This window comes from Macrobrachium rosenbergii, chromosome 49 (assembly GCF_040412425.1).
Source record: "Macrobrachium rosenbergii isolate ZJJX-2024 chromosome 49, ASM4041242v1, whole genome shotgun sequence".
Taxonomy (NCBI): domain Eukaryota; kingdom Metazoa; phylum Arthropoda; class Malacostraca; order Decapoda; family Palaemonidae; genus Macrobrachium; species Macrobrachium rosenbergii.
In genome coordinates this window covers 26723606-26737058 of record NC_089789.1, presented here as the reverse complement: position 1 = coordinate 26737058, position 13453 = coordinate 26723606, and positions in this window count along the sequence as shown.

The window sequence follows — 13453 nt, the reverse complement described above, 5'->3', positions numbered from 1 at the left end:
TAGCTGATGAGTCTGTCACAGGAAAAGCTCTAAAATGGGGACTTCACTCATCTGTTCATTCTTCCTGTGACACATCCAATTCTTAGTCTCAGCTTAATCCCTAGTCGGGGTCGCTGTTTTTAATGAGGCTCCCCTAGCTGTTCCTATCCTGAACGACTCATTGTTGGTTTTTTATATGTTTTATGGACGGGTGCCCTCCCTGACTAACCTCCCCTATTTATCAGGGTTTGGGACCGGCCCTGAGCTGGGGTGGCTTGCCACTCTAGTGGTTGGGTTATAGTTTTGCCATGTCATAATAATGTCATCAAAACGTAAAATAATCTAACCTAATCTACAACATCCATATGTTTTCTCTTAAGTAGGTTTCTACAGAACCCTGTTACAAGTGGTTTCTCCTCGCATAGAGTTACCAAACAGGGCATTTTTACCTACTTTTGCTCTGTCGTTGTTGCCACTTGACAAAGTTATAATCGTATAGCAATAAGGTAAAGAAAATTTCAACTCTAATGCAATGTCCACAAAGAACTGCATTCTCAGTGAAAGGTCACACAACCCTCTAAACCAGTGGTATTCAACCAGGGGGAATTTCAGAGTTTTAGGGAGGGGAATTGTGACCACAGATTGGCAGGATCAAACTGGCTCTAGGACCACACAAAACGCAGTGTGCATTGGTCCTCAATACTGAGAGGTCACGCTGGGCTTTCTCTCCCCTAGCTTATGTGTTTGTGTTAGTATTTTGTTGCGACGTGCCCTGACCCAGCAGGGGGGGAGGAGGGGTGGGGGCGGCGAAGATGCCCCCAAAAAGGCGGTAACCTGTCCCGGTCGGCGACTGGCGCGAACTAGGGCGCGCAACTAAACTCAAGTTTTACCGACAATTTTGGAAATGGGGGGAGGGGTGGGGGTAGGGATTACATTCTGACATATGGTGAAAGGGTGTGTTGGCCAAAAAAGATTGGGAAGCACTGTTCTAGATTTGCTTTTCTCTCGCAATAATGGCAGCAGAGTCTAAGGTCATTTTTCCTTTCTGTCAGGCAACGGCGTCACTTTGAGATATGATAATCACAGAGATTTCTTCCACAATAAGAGTTAAAAAAAAACCATTCTGATAACTTCTGATAAACTTGCATTCATGTTTTTGTTTCCTGTGGATGTATCAGTTTTAACAAATGCTCACAGGATTCTGAATGGCTATTCTGGGCACTTCAGATGTTCATAATAATTAAACCACTAGATTGATGGATCTCTCATTCAGGTGCCTTAAAACACACTGTATATATATATACATATATACAGTATATATATGCATACGTATACATATTATACATACATATATATATAATGAAAATTCAGCGGAATAATATGGATGGAATGATAATTATGAGCAAGTCCAACATCAGACCCCACGGAGTGCGGTGTTGTAATATGAATATGAACAATAGCCATGTAAGTCCGCCATATGTGTTATGAATTTTATTAACTGCACCAACAACAATAAGAATGATATCATAATGATAATGACAATGAAATCATGCTTTCGGAAAAAGGCATCCTTGACATTCATTTATCCCCTCTACTTATGCATGGTGACTTGCCGCAAAAAGATGGCACTAGGGATCATGACGTCATACAGGATTAGCCTCGTAGGCGTGACTCTCGACCACTGTAAAAGGGAGATAAAGCTGTTTGCGCCTAGGGTTACCCTGGGAGTGTCTGATATGTTTGCATACCGAGGAGGGAGGAAGGGAGGGACGAACTGCGAGAGTCATGTTACTTACTGAAGCACCATTTAAGGGTCAGCGTGAGATCTATCTTCCTTGGCTAGACGGGACATTATCCTTCGCGGAGTCTTCGTACCCCAACTCATTTTGTCTGATGTTCTGGTCAAGTCGTACGTTGTTTTTCCCCATTTCATTTCGTCGTGTTGAGACAGAGCCCAGGCCTAAAAAAATATGGAGTTGCGACCAGAAAATGGAATGACATCGATTTTACCTTTTATTTCATCATGGGGAAATAGAAGGAAGTCTTGAAATGTTAACATAGAAAGTATGATGTATCGCTCAGAAAGCAAGAGGAAAACTACAACCATTGTATAAAGATAATACGTTAAAGGCAATTATCAAAAGATATCACACAACAAAAAAAATACATGGAAAAAATTCAACATTTTTGAATAAGCAGAATGACATCTGATGAAGGGAAGGTAATTGAAAACTAACGCGACGGGTTTGTTCTCTAAGTAAAACATTGGTGTTTCTGTTTTAATCCAGTTCTAGAGGAAGCATCTTAGATATCGCATGAATGTAAAGCTTATCATTTATAGTTTGTAGTTTGATTTAGAGAGCTTAATCTCAGCTCAAAAAAAATCTTTAATAAAACTGAAAACTTCAGCACAGATGCCTGTCAACTTTTAACATTACTAGTATATGCTCTCTAGCGATACAATTCAGACGGTGAGTCTCGAAAGCTAATCTGCTGTGGGTCATAATCTGTATCAGATTTCCACTTCTTCTCTCCCTCAAGAACAGAACCTGTTGTCAGTTTGGGATGACAGAAAGAGAATCCTATCTTATCGTTTTCTAATCTGAAATGATGTTACTGGGTTTGGAAATTTTGTACGTACCCAGAAATCTCTCACTAAACAACAAAACAAGAATCACTTCTTTTCCACGTGTCACGATACAAATAAAGGAAACGGAAATCTCTCGCTGAACAACACAAGAAGCGTTTTTTCCCACGTGTCAGAATAAAAATAAAGGTAACCTGACAGGTTGTGTCGGAGAATTTGTTTGAAATTAACCAGAAAAGGCTGTAAATTACTAAACATCCACACCATGGAGTCTGGATAATATCCTTTAAAAGCGTGAAACTGACTTATACAGACTGATTAGGCTGAGGTTGACTGACAACTTTTTTTTTTTTTTGCATCTGACCACACAGATGCGGAATGATGAGAAAGGCTAAATTTCATTATCATTACACAGACTTGCAAACTGACAATGAAAATAAAATTTCGAAACTTGTTTGGATGTAATACTTTAAAGTTTAGAAGCCTCGTTCAGAAATGCTCTCGACAGCGCAGGCGACAATGAAGAAAATAAATTCCGGAATGGATGTGTTATTATTCTCAAGAAGATTAACCAGACCACTGAGCTAATTTGGGTTAGACCGAAAGATTTATGTTTATCTATAAAAAGTTTAGATTTTGCTTATTAAATTACAGCTTTTTAATTATTGTATTATTGGGTTATTATCAAATAATAGGCGATTCTGGCAAAATTTCTTTAATTGATTTGTTTCCAAAACATGTCATTCGTTGTCGATTATAGTTTAGACATTCACATAAAATTTTTTTAGCTGTTCTTGTTACTTTACATTTTGCACCTACGGGGATTAAGTCATATCGGCTGCTCGTCAGATGAACTTGGGTCCAAGAAAAGTGACCAATTCTAAGACGAATCAAAACGACTTATGTGAGTCGTTCCTTTGATTTGGTGAATTCCATATCTCAGCACTGGGCTTGACCTCTTTTAATTTGTCACTGTATGAGTCATTATTCAATATAGTTTGCCATTTTTAGTTTTCTGAAAAGAAAACTGTTGTGTCGGCTTTGTCTGTCGGTTCGCAATTTTTTCTGTCCGCACTTTTTTTCAATCTGCACTTTTTCTGTCCGCCCTCAGATCTTAAAAACTGCTGAGGCTAGAGGGCTGCAAATTGGAATGTTGATCATCCACCCTCCAATCATCAAACTTACCAAATTGCAGCCCTCTAGCCTCAGTAGTTTTTATTTTATTTAAGGTTAAAGTTAGCCATAATCGTGCATCTGGCAACGGTATAGGATAACCACCACCTCCCCGTGGTTAGTTTCATTAGCCGCTACTCATACAGCATCATACCGAGACCACAGAAAGATAGATCTATTTTCGGTGGCCTGGATTATTCGATGTACAGAAAACTCGATTGCGCCGAAGAAACTTCGGCGCATTTTTTAATTGTTTCTTTTTACACAGAGCGTGGAGACTAGGCACAATAGGAAATCACAAGGCTCTGGCATTTCCTTTCCTGTTTTCAACAACTCTTCTCCACCGTTGCCCGAATCTTTGCCAAGGGCCTGAGTATACCCAAAGACCTAGACTTTGTTTTTTTTTTTTTTTATTAAAATGGCATAAGCACGTTGGCCGAAAGCTGCGCAAGGGGTATGTCCTCTTTCCTCCTTGGCAAGTCAAGACTGAATCACGTAGCGCGGACATCTTTGTGTTTTAACTTTGATTGAGCTGATGTTTTAGATATGTCAATAGCTTTGTCTTGGACATGACCCGTATGTATCTCTGTTACTGTCATATGTAAGTCTAAGTATATTATATATGTGTTTTCGACCGTGTCTCGAACATATTTTTCTATAGTTTGGACACGCCATAACAAGAGAGGGGAATAAATTTTGGGGATTTACCGTCCAGGCAACTTCTTATATTATCGTTAATTTTGACGGTGTGGGCAAATTAGTAGGGTTATAAAGTAAAATCTAACGGAAACCCAAATATAAAGTTAAGCCCGAGAGGAAGTGTTAGCTGATATTAAGTAAGATAACAAAAAAAGGGCCTTAACTACGTTGTAATTCTATGAATTAGAAGTTTCCTCTACCACACGCTGAAGTTAGATTTTTTTTTATTTTACAAAAATAAATGTTCCATTGTTTGTCATTTTATCTTGCAAATAGGTGACTAGGTGACTCTCCCGTGCAATAATTAGAAATGTCACATACACAGTCTTTGTAAATATTGTTAAAATGCTTCCAAGTTCCTCGTTGGACGGGTCGGTATCGTTCTCGGCTAGCACTTTGCCGGGCCTGCGTTCGATTCTCCGACCGGCCAATGAAGAATTAGAGGAATTTATTTCTGGTGACAGAAATTCATTTCTCGCTATAATGTGGTTCGGATTCCACAATAAGCTGTAGGTCCCGTTGCTAGGTCACCAATTGGTTCTTAGCCACGTAAAATAAGTCTAATCCTTCGGGCCAGCCCTAGGAGAGCTGTTAATCAGCTCAGTGGTCTGGTTTAAACTGAGGTATACTTAATTTGACTTGTTAATGCTTCCGTAAAGAAATTCTTTGTTGGGCTTATTCTCACCTGTATGCAAGAGTGACTCGTATCCAGAAAATCAGTTCTTGATGGAACACATCCACAATCCTCTTGTTTCTTATCAACATTCGACTTCAAGAATGGATGCATGGTTGCGGCCTACAGTGTGCCTCACTCAGCATACTGTATACAATTCTAAAGGTTTTTGCAGGGTTCCTTCTGCCCTCAGCTGCATAACTTTCTGCCTTCTTCTTTTCCTTCGTTCTTTTTATTCTCTTCACGAGGAGCTGTCCGACTTTTTTGTTTTAATTTTAAATAATGTTGGGCACAATTTCTTCTTTTCTGAGAACAAATCCTTTGGCCCAGCCTTAAGAGATTCTTCAGCTGCGACCATTAAAGGTTCCGTCAACAAGCCGGGACAACATTCCTTTAAGATACAGGAAGCTCTGTTGAACGGTAGGTTGCCAGAGGAGGCAAATGAAACGTTCAGACCCTTTGGCTGCTGCAGTAACAATGCAGGATTATTATGACATTCTAGAGCAATAATCAAAATAAATACAAATATTCTTTGGTTAAGAAAAGCAACGTGGAGTTTGCGTTACGTTTCCAAAGTTTATGCTGCAAAAAAATACCAAAGAGAGAGAGAAAAAAAAAAGCACGGAAGCTTCATGGTAGCTAAGAAATCCTTTGCACTCAGTAGACCCAGGAACCTTGGCATGCGACGGTCATTGTAAGTACAGAGTACTTGAAGTGGGTTCGTTCTGGACCCATTCGGAACTTGTTTCACGCACGTACGCTTGCTAACACACATAAACAAACACACACACATATATGTAGATATATATGTGTGTCTGTGTCTTGTTTATGTGTGTATGTGTGTGTTAACAAGTGTACGTGAGTGAAACAAGTTACGAATATATATATATATATATATATATATATATATATATATATATATATATATATATATATTATATATATATATATATACTCGTAACACACACATTAAAAACACACACACACACACACACACACATATATATATATATATATATATATATATATATATATATATATATATATATATATATATATGTGTGTGTGTGTGTGTGTGTGTGTGTGTGTGTGTGTACGTAGTTTCATAATAATAAGAGATAATAAAAGTTTAACCTTAAATACAGTCTAGGCGACCGTATTTTGTCCTGAATAAGAAGTTTTGTATTGATACTTCATTATATTATTGTCATACGTCATAACACATTATTTATATGATGATATAATGACTCTCCTAATTTTCTGGGACACGTACTTGCCAGCCCCAGAGATCTAATCCAACAAACGAGCGGGCCTACCGAATAGTTTCTTTAAATAATCTGCTGTGAATTTTTTCCGGAATCAACTGAAATCATGATCTGAAATCAGGAAAGTTCTATAATAGTTTTTTCGTCATGCAAACATTTGTGTCTAAAGTTATCTTTGTTATATTGAAGTGTTTTGGGTAGATGAGCCTTTCATCATCATAATCATCATCATTGTTATTATCATGACTGGGTTAATATGAATATTTAAAATGGGCGTACTGAAAAGTTAAGTATACCTTAGTTTAACCAGACCACTGAGCTGATTAACAGCTCTCCTAGAGAGGGCTGGCCCGAAGGATTAGATTTATTTTACGTGGCTAAGAACCAATTGGTTACCTAGCAACGAGACCTACTTATTGTGGAATCCGAGCCACATTATACCGAGAAATGAACTTCTATCACCAGAAATAAATTCCTCTAATTCTTCATTGGCCGGTCGGAGATTCGAACTCGCAGCCAGCAGAGTGGTAGCTGAGAACGAAACCTACTCTCCCAACGAGGAACTGTGGGCGTATTGAACGAGTCTGGACGGCCATTGCCGCGTTGAGCAATTTCCACAGAGTCGAAAGCCCAGTCACGACCGGACAGAAAAGAAGAGAAGAAAATCACAGACGGATAACAATACAGAACTGACTGATCGATCTATGTAAACTAGCGTCGCCAAGACTCCGGAAATCAACAGCTGTTTTCGTGCGAGCTCGTTGTAAATAAAGTTTTAGTGGTGGAGAATCGCTTAAAAATATCACTACTAGTGGAGACAAAATTAATATAAACAAGTAAAAATGCGCCGAAGTTTCTTCGGCTCAATCGAGTTTTCTGTACAGCGGCGGCCCATGAAACTCAGCCACGTGGTGGCCTCAGCCAGCTCATGAAATTCTTAGCCACGGCCCATAAAACTCAGCCATGGACAGGTGGTGGCCTGTGTTGTTGGTACCTATGACACTGCCAGAAGTACGATTATGGCTAACTTTAACCTTAAATAAAATAAAAACTACTGAGGCTAGAGAGCTGCAATTTGATATGTTTGATGATTGGAGGGTGGATGATCAACATACCAATTTGCAACCCTCTAGCCTCAGTGGTTTTTAAGATCTGAGGGCGGGCAGAAAAAGTGCGGACAGAAAAGTGCAGACGGACAGACAAAGCCGGCACAATAGTTTTCTTTTAAAGAAAACCAATACAACATTATTGTTGCAATTCGTCATTAAGCCACGACTTCAAAAGGAGGGTGGCTACATAGAAAAATGAATACAATAGTCACTGCCACATTCATTCTCTAAATGCTATAACCTCTATAACATTAAGCACTAGGGCCGTTAGTGCACCTCACGTGGTGCACTGTAGGCATTAATTAAGGTTCTTTGCAGCGTCCCTTCGGCCCTAAGCTGCAACCTCTTTCATTCCTTTTACTGTACCTCCGTTCATATTCTCTTTCTTCTATATGACTTTCCATCCTCTCTAACAATTGTTTCATGGTGCAACTGCGAGGTTTTCCTCCTGTTACACCTTTTAAGCCCGCTTAATGTCAGTTTCCGTTTCAGCGCTGAATGACCTCATAGGTTCCAGTGCTTGGCCATTAGCCTAAATTCTATATTCCAATTCCAATCCAGTCCTTTCTCAGCCTTCTTCTCCTCCTATCCCCGACACCTCTGAATTCTGCACGACTTTCTCTAGCCTATCGTTCCCAATTTCTCATCATGAGTGAACCATCGCAAAGTACGCTGATCCATCCATTCAACCACATTCAGTCTTTTTTACCCCTTTATCTATGTTTCTTTACACTCTTCACCCTGATAAGTCTTATGCTGCATGTAGTACACAAACAGTTCAACTCAACAGGTTTAAAATTTTTTTCTTTCTTTGGTAATGTACATCCACGCCTCTCTTCCATAAAGGACAATTGATTCAACAGTCCCCTTATACATTTCCACTTTGGCTCCCATAAACAATGGTTCTTCATTGGCTGGGTGGGTGGAGCTCTCGGCTAGCATGCTGTTGGACCAGCGTTCGACTCTACAACCGGCCAATGAAAAATTAGAGGAATTTATTTCTGGTGATAGAAATTAATTTCTCGTCATAATGTGGTTCAGATTCCACAATAAGCTGTAGGTCCGTTGCTAGGTAACCAGTTGGTTCTTAGCCACGTAAAATAATCTAATCCTTCGGGCCAGCCCTAGGAGAGCTGTTAATCAGCTCAGTGGTCTGGTTAAACTAAGATATACTTTTCCCATAAACAATTCAAGTCTATTCCCAATCTTTTGCACACGCCCCGTTGCCTTTCTCACTTCACCTACTCTGAGGTTCACCTCTTCTCTCATCCTACCATCACTTGTTATATTTACTCACAAATACTTACGTCATCCTTATTAATGCTTATCACTTCATTTTCTCTTGCTCGCTTTTACTCCCAGCTTTCTTCATTCAAAAACACTTTCAAACTCCTGAATCTTTCCTAGATAGTGGGTTTTAACCCCGCATGCATCCACCTTTGCTAAGTGTTTAGTGCAAGCCCGTTGGGGTTTACCGTAAAAACATAAACAAAAGACTGTAAATATCATAAATATAATGACCTCAAAGAAATATTAGTCCTAGATAACGACCCCCGAACTTTGCTGTGGGTCGCTATCTAGGAAAGACCCAAACTGTTTTACAAGTTTCTGAAGTTTCCCCTCATTATCCCCATTCAGCACTGCATCAACTACAAATATCAATGATACCAAACTCCATTCGCACATAATTTTCTTATTCCACGGGTTTTCGCCTAAATCTACTGCTCTTTCTCTGAGTTCTTATGTCGCTACGCTATATCCATGACATTGAACAGCCAGTGAGACAACACGCTTTTCTCCTTTTTTTCAGACCAACTCTTACAATAAATCAGTGACTTTCCCATTTACGTACTCTTACAAGTATTTCACTTCTATCATAGAAACTTTTAAATGGTTAAAAAAAAAAATATTTTATCTAGACATATTTTCTCAGTATCCTCCACATTACCTCTCTACTGATTCTATCAGTTTTATAGGACCTCATCAAACACAAAGACTTTTCCCTTTCCTTTCAGACTTCTAACATAACTTATTCTTGATAAAAACAAGATCCACACACCCTCCTCCTTGCCCAACCTCATATGCACAGGAACAATTTCTTCGAACATTTCCTTCAACTAGAAATACCTTACAGACACTGGTCAGCCACTCCTCACTACTGCACTTAAGTGTCTCACCAGTCTCGAAATCATTAACTGCATCCTCATGTCTTCAACGTTGCTAGGTAACCAGTTGGTTCTTAGCCACGTAAAATAAATCTAATCCTTCGGGCCAGCTCTAGGAGAGCTGTTAATCAGCTCAGTGGTCTGGTTAAACTAAGGTATACTTAACTTAACTTCAACATTCGCTTTAAAAAGCATTCAAAACCCTTTTTGCCCTTGCGTAATTTAGCTTTGTCTCTCTTCTATCATCCAAGTTCAACAAATCTCCGTAACACTCATTTCATCGAGCAGGATTCCATTTACCTCAGGAACTATCTTTCCCTTTATTTTGTCCTGTGATCCATTTGTGCATTAATCTTTCTATTTGGATTTACCTCCCTGGTAGGAGGACTTTTTGTTTTCATTAGAATTTTTATTAAACTTCCCTTTATTCTTGTTACTTGCTTTCTTTTCCTTTCTTGTTTTCTTCTTGACTGCCCATTTATCTCCATATCATGGAACTGCACCTCAAATAAGTTCCGTTTTTCCTTCATAAACATCATATATATATATATATATATATATATATATATATATATATATATATATATATATATATATATATATATATATATATATATATATATCCAGAGGAAGACGGACGAAAACCACACATCACTAGGCTGTCTTATTTATTTTAAAACCAACGTTTCGTAATTTTGTACTGAATTACATCTTCAGGGCTGTGCACAAGAAAAAGATAAAAACATAAAAACAGTTATAAGTACAGTCTTAGAATACGTTTAAAATGTTACAATAAAAATGAAATAAATAAGAATAAAAACACAACCAACCTAGAGGTGAAACAGTATGGAACTAAATGGAAAGAAGTCACCACAGTAAGGAGTTAAGCTAAATACAGTTGACCAGCGGATGTATGAGTATTTAATGATGGTACAAGTTGTTTGATAAATAACGACTCTAAGATTGTTAAGTCTTGAGGGTTGGCAGTATGACAAAAAATGAATTTCTTTGCAACCTTTCCATATATCAGTGACTTAACCTTTCAAAAAAGATTTACGAAAATTATTCATGAACATTTCCCAGCCATATCAGCCAAATTAATTCCCAAAAATCCTCTAAGTATTGGCTCTTTGTTTAAGGTAAAGGATCAGCTGTGTCCTTATATGTCCTCTGGTGTCATCTACAAATATACTTGCCTAAATGTATTTCAGGGATTTACGTGGGATCCACCAGTAGGCTTCTTAAGGTGCGCATTGATTCACATCGGGGAATTAGTTTCCGCACAGGTAGCAGAATCTCAAACCCAGAGCACTCCAACATCAGGAACCATTCAAAACAATGTAAAACCTACATTGAGAACAAAGATTTTAGCGTCATTGGTCATACTGCCAACCCTCAAGACTTAACAATCTTAGAGTCGTTATTTATCAAACAACTTGTACCATCATTAAATACTCATACATCCGCTGGTCAACTGTATTTAGCTTAACTCCTTACTGTGGTGGCTTCTTTCCATTTAGTTCCATACAGTTTCACCTCTAGGTTGGTTGTGTTTTTATTCTTATTTATTTCATTTTATTGTAACATTTTAAACGTATTCTAAGACTGTACTTATAACTGTTTTATGTTTTTATCTTTTCTTGTGCACAGCCCTGAAGATGTAATTCAGTACAAAATTACGAAACGTTGGTTTTAAAATAAATAAGACAGCCTAGTGATGTGTGGTTTTCGTCCGTCTTCCTCTGGATATGCTTCCTGGAGTATTTCCCTGTTCCCTGTATCACTATATATATATATATATATATATATATATATATATATATATATATATATATATATATATATATATATATATATATATATATATATATATACACATACACACACATTTATGTATACTACACTCACACACACGTGTTTACAGTTCATTTTAACCGGCAGGACAGAAGGTGATGGATCTCTAATTTAAGAACTGGCTTTGTTTTTAAGTGAAGGTCAATGGAAGGACAGCTGACTTGCTTAGTGGGAATGAGGTATGGAAAATGAAACATGAGGTGGACGCGATGGTAGTACCAGGTGTCTTAGCTTCTAATAAGTCCGAAAATTAGGCACAAAATGCACCCAAGACACTTGGTTAATGTAAGCATTCTTTTAGTTAAAGGCCTGAAGAGGAATTAGGCAATATGCCGTCAGAGACACGAGAATGATGGTGACAAACTAATGCGATGAGATAAGACTGAACACGATTATGAAACCAAATGTATAGTTTGGATGTCTTCAGAGTCTTTTTTAATATATCTATTAACTAAGAAATATGACTTGCAATGTAGAGTAGAAAATATTATGATTGGAGCCGTTAAATCTGTAACGAGAGTCATGCCAGATCTGGTTATTAATACCAAATTAAGCAGGAAGGGCCAAATAACTCCCAGCAATCCGTCTTGCAGTTGCCAAGATAGTCATATTTTGCGTTATGGACTTTTGCATGATTGTCTTATAAAGCGCACCTGTTTATGAGACATAGAATATATATAATTTACCTCTCAGCATGTTTGGAAAATACGAAAGTGGGCGTAGTCTTGGCAAGACTACGCCCACTGTCTTGCTAGACATCTAGGCCGAATATGGGAGGCGATCGGCAGATCGGGTATGCTGGGTGTTGTAGTTGGAGCAAATGGACACCTCCTTCTTAGGATTTCTACGTTACTCCATTTCTTAATATACATAAAAAATTATAACCTCTACTTCTTGATATAATTTAATTTCATTTAAGACATATTTCATTTTGAAGCTCCGTTGCTTCAGAATTATACTGATTTTCAATATGGAATGGTACAGTTCACAGTAACGGGGTCGGCACAATTGCGGAAGCGTACCCTTGTAAGCGCGTGAATTCGCTTTCAGCTGGAACTCCGTTTGTTTCTTGCACGGCCATTTCGTCACCACTGAAGGAAATATTACTGTTAACTTATAAACTGCATAAGAAACGGATTATTGCAGGAATAACGTCGCTGTCATTCATCCGAAATAAGACCTCTGTGAAAGCGAAACGGTTCCCAACTTCGCGGTGCCACTCCCAGTATTGCCAATTCGAAAAAAGAACAAATCTCTCGCCAAACGTAGAGTATGGAAAAGCTTCTGGGAGATTTAATCCATATGTATTTGATTTTTTAATAAATATGTGATAAGATAATTGATGTAGGTGAAATATATCAACTTGCCTAGGCTCCGAACCTCAATCCTCTAGTTCTGTGGGCATATGGTATCAAACAATTTGTTTGATACCACGGAAGGTTGTTCATCTCACCGTAAATAAGTGAAAGTAAAGATGGAGCTATTAATATTATATACAGAAATACTTAAACAGTCACAACGAAAATTAGACAAAATATATAAAAACAGCTCATGAGACCAAAAATATTTGTTATTATTGCTTGAATAAAAAAATTTTTCTTAATTTTTTTTTCAATAGCCAAGAGTACCCATGCTCGTCTCCCAGTCGATTGCAGACATTATTTTGGTAAGCCAATCTACAGTTACTCTTAGTATCAAAGTACTGTGTGGGTTTGTTCGCTTGTGCGTAGCCTATATGTCAGGAGATATATGTAATATACAGTGGACTAGGTTGTTCGCTTACTAAATTTTATCAGTTTTGTACATCAATTCTCCCACCTAAATGGGAAAAATGATTGTTAAAGGATTTTTTGCCCTTAGTACATATTCTATCACACATTACTTTGTAAAAAAAAAAAGCTTATGCCTGCAGGGCTAGGATCATGGGCGTCTTCTGTTCTGGTAATATT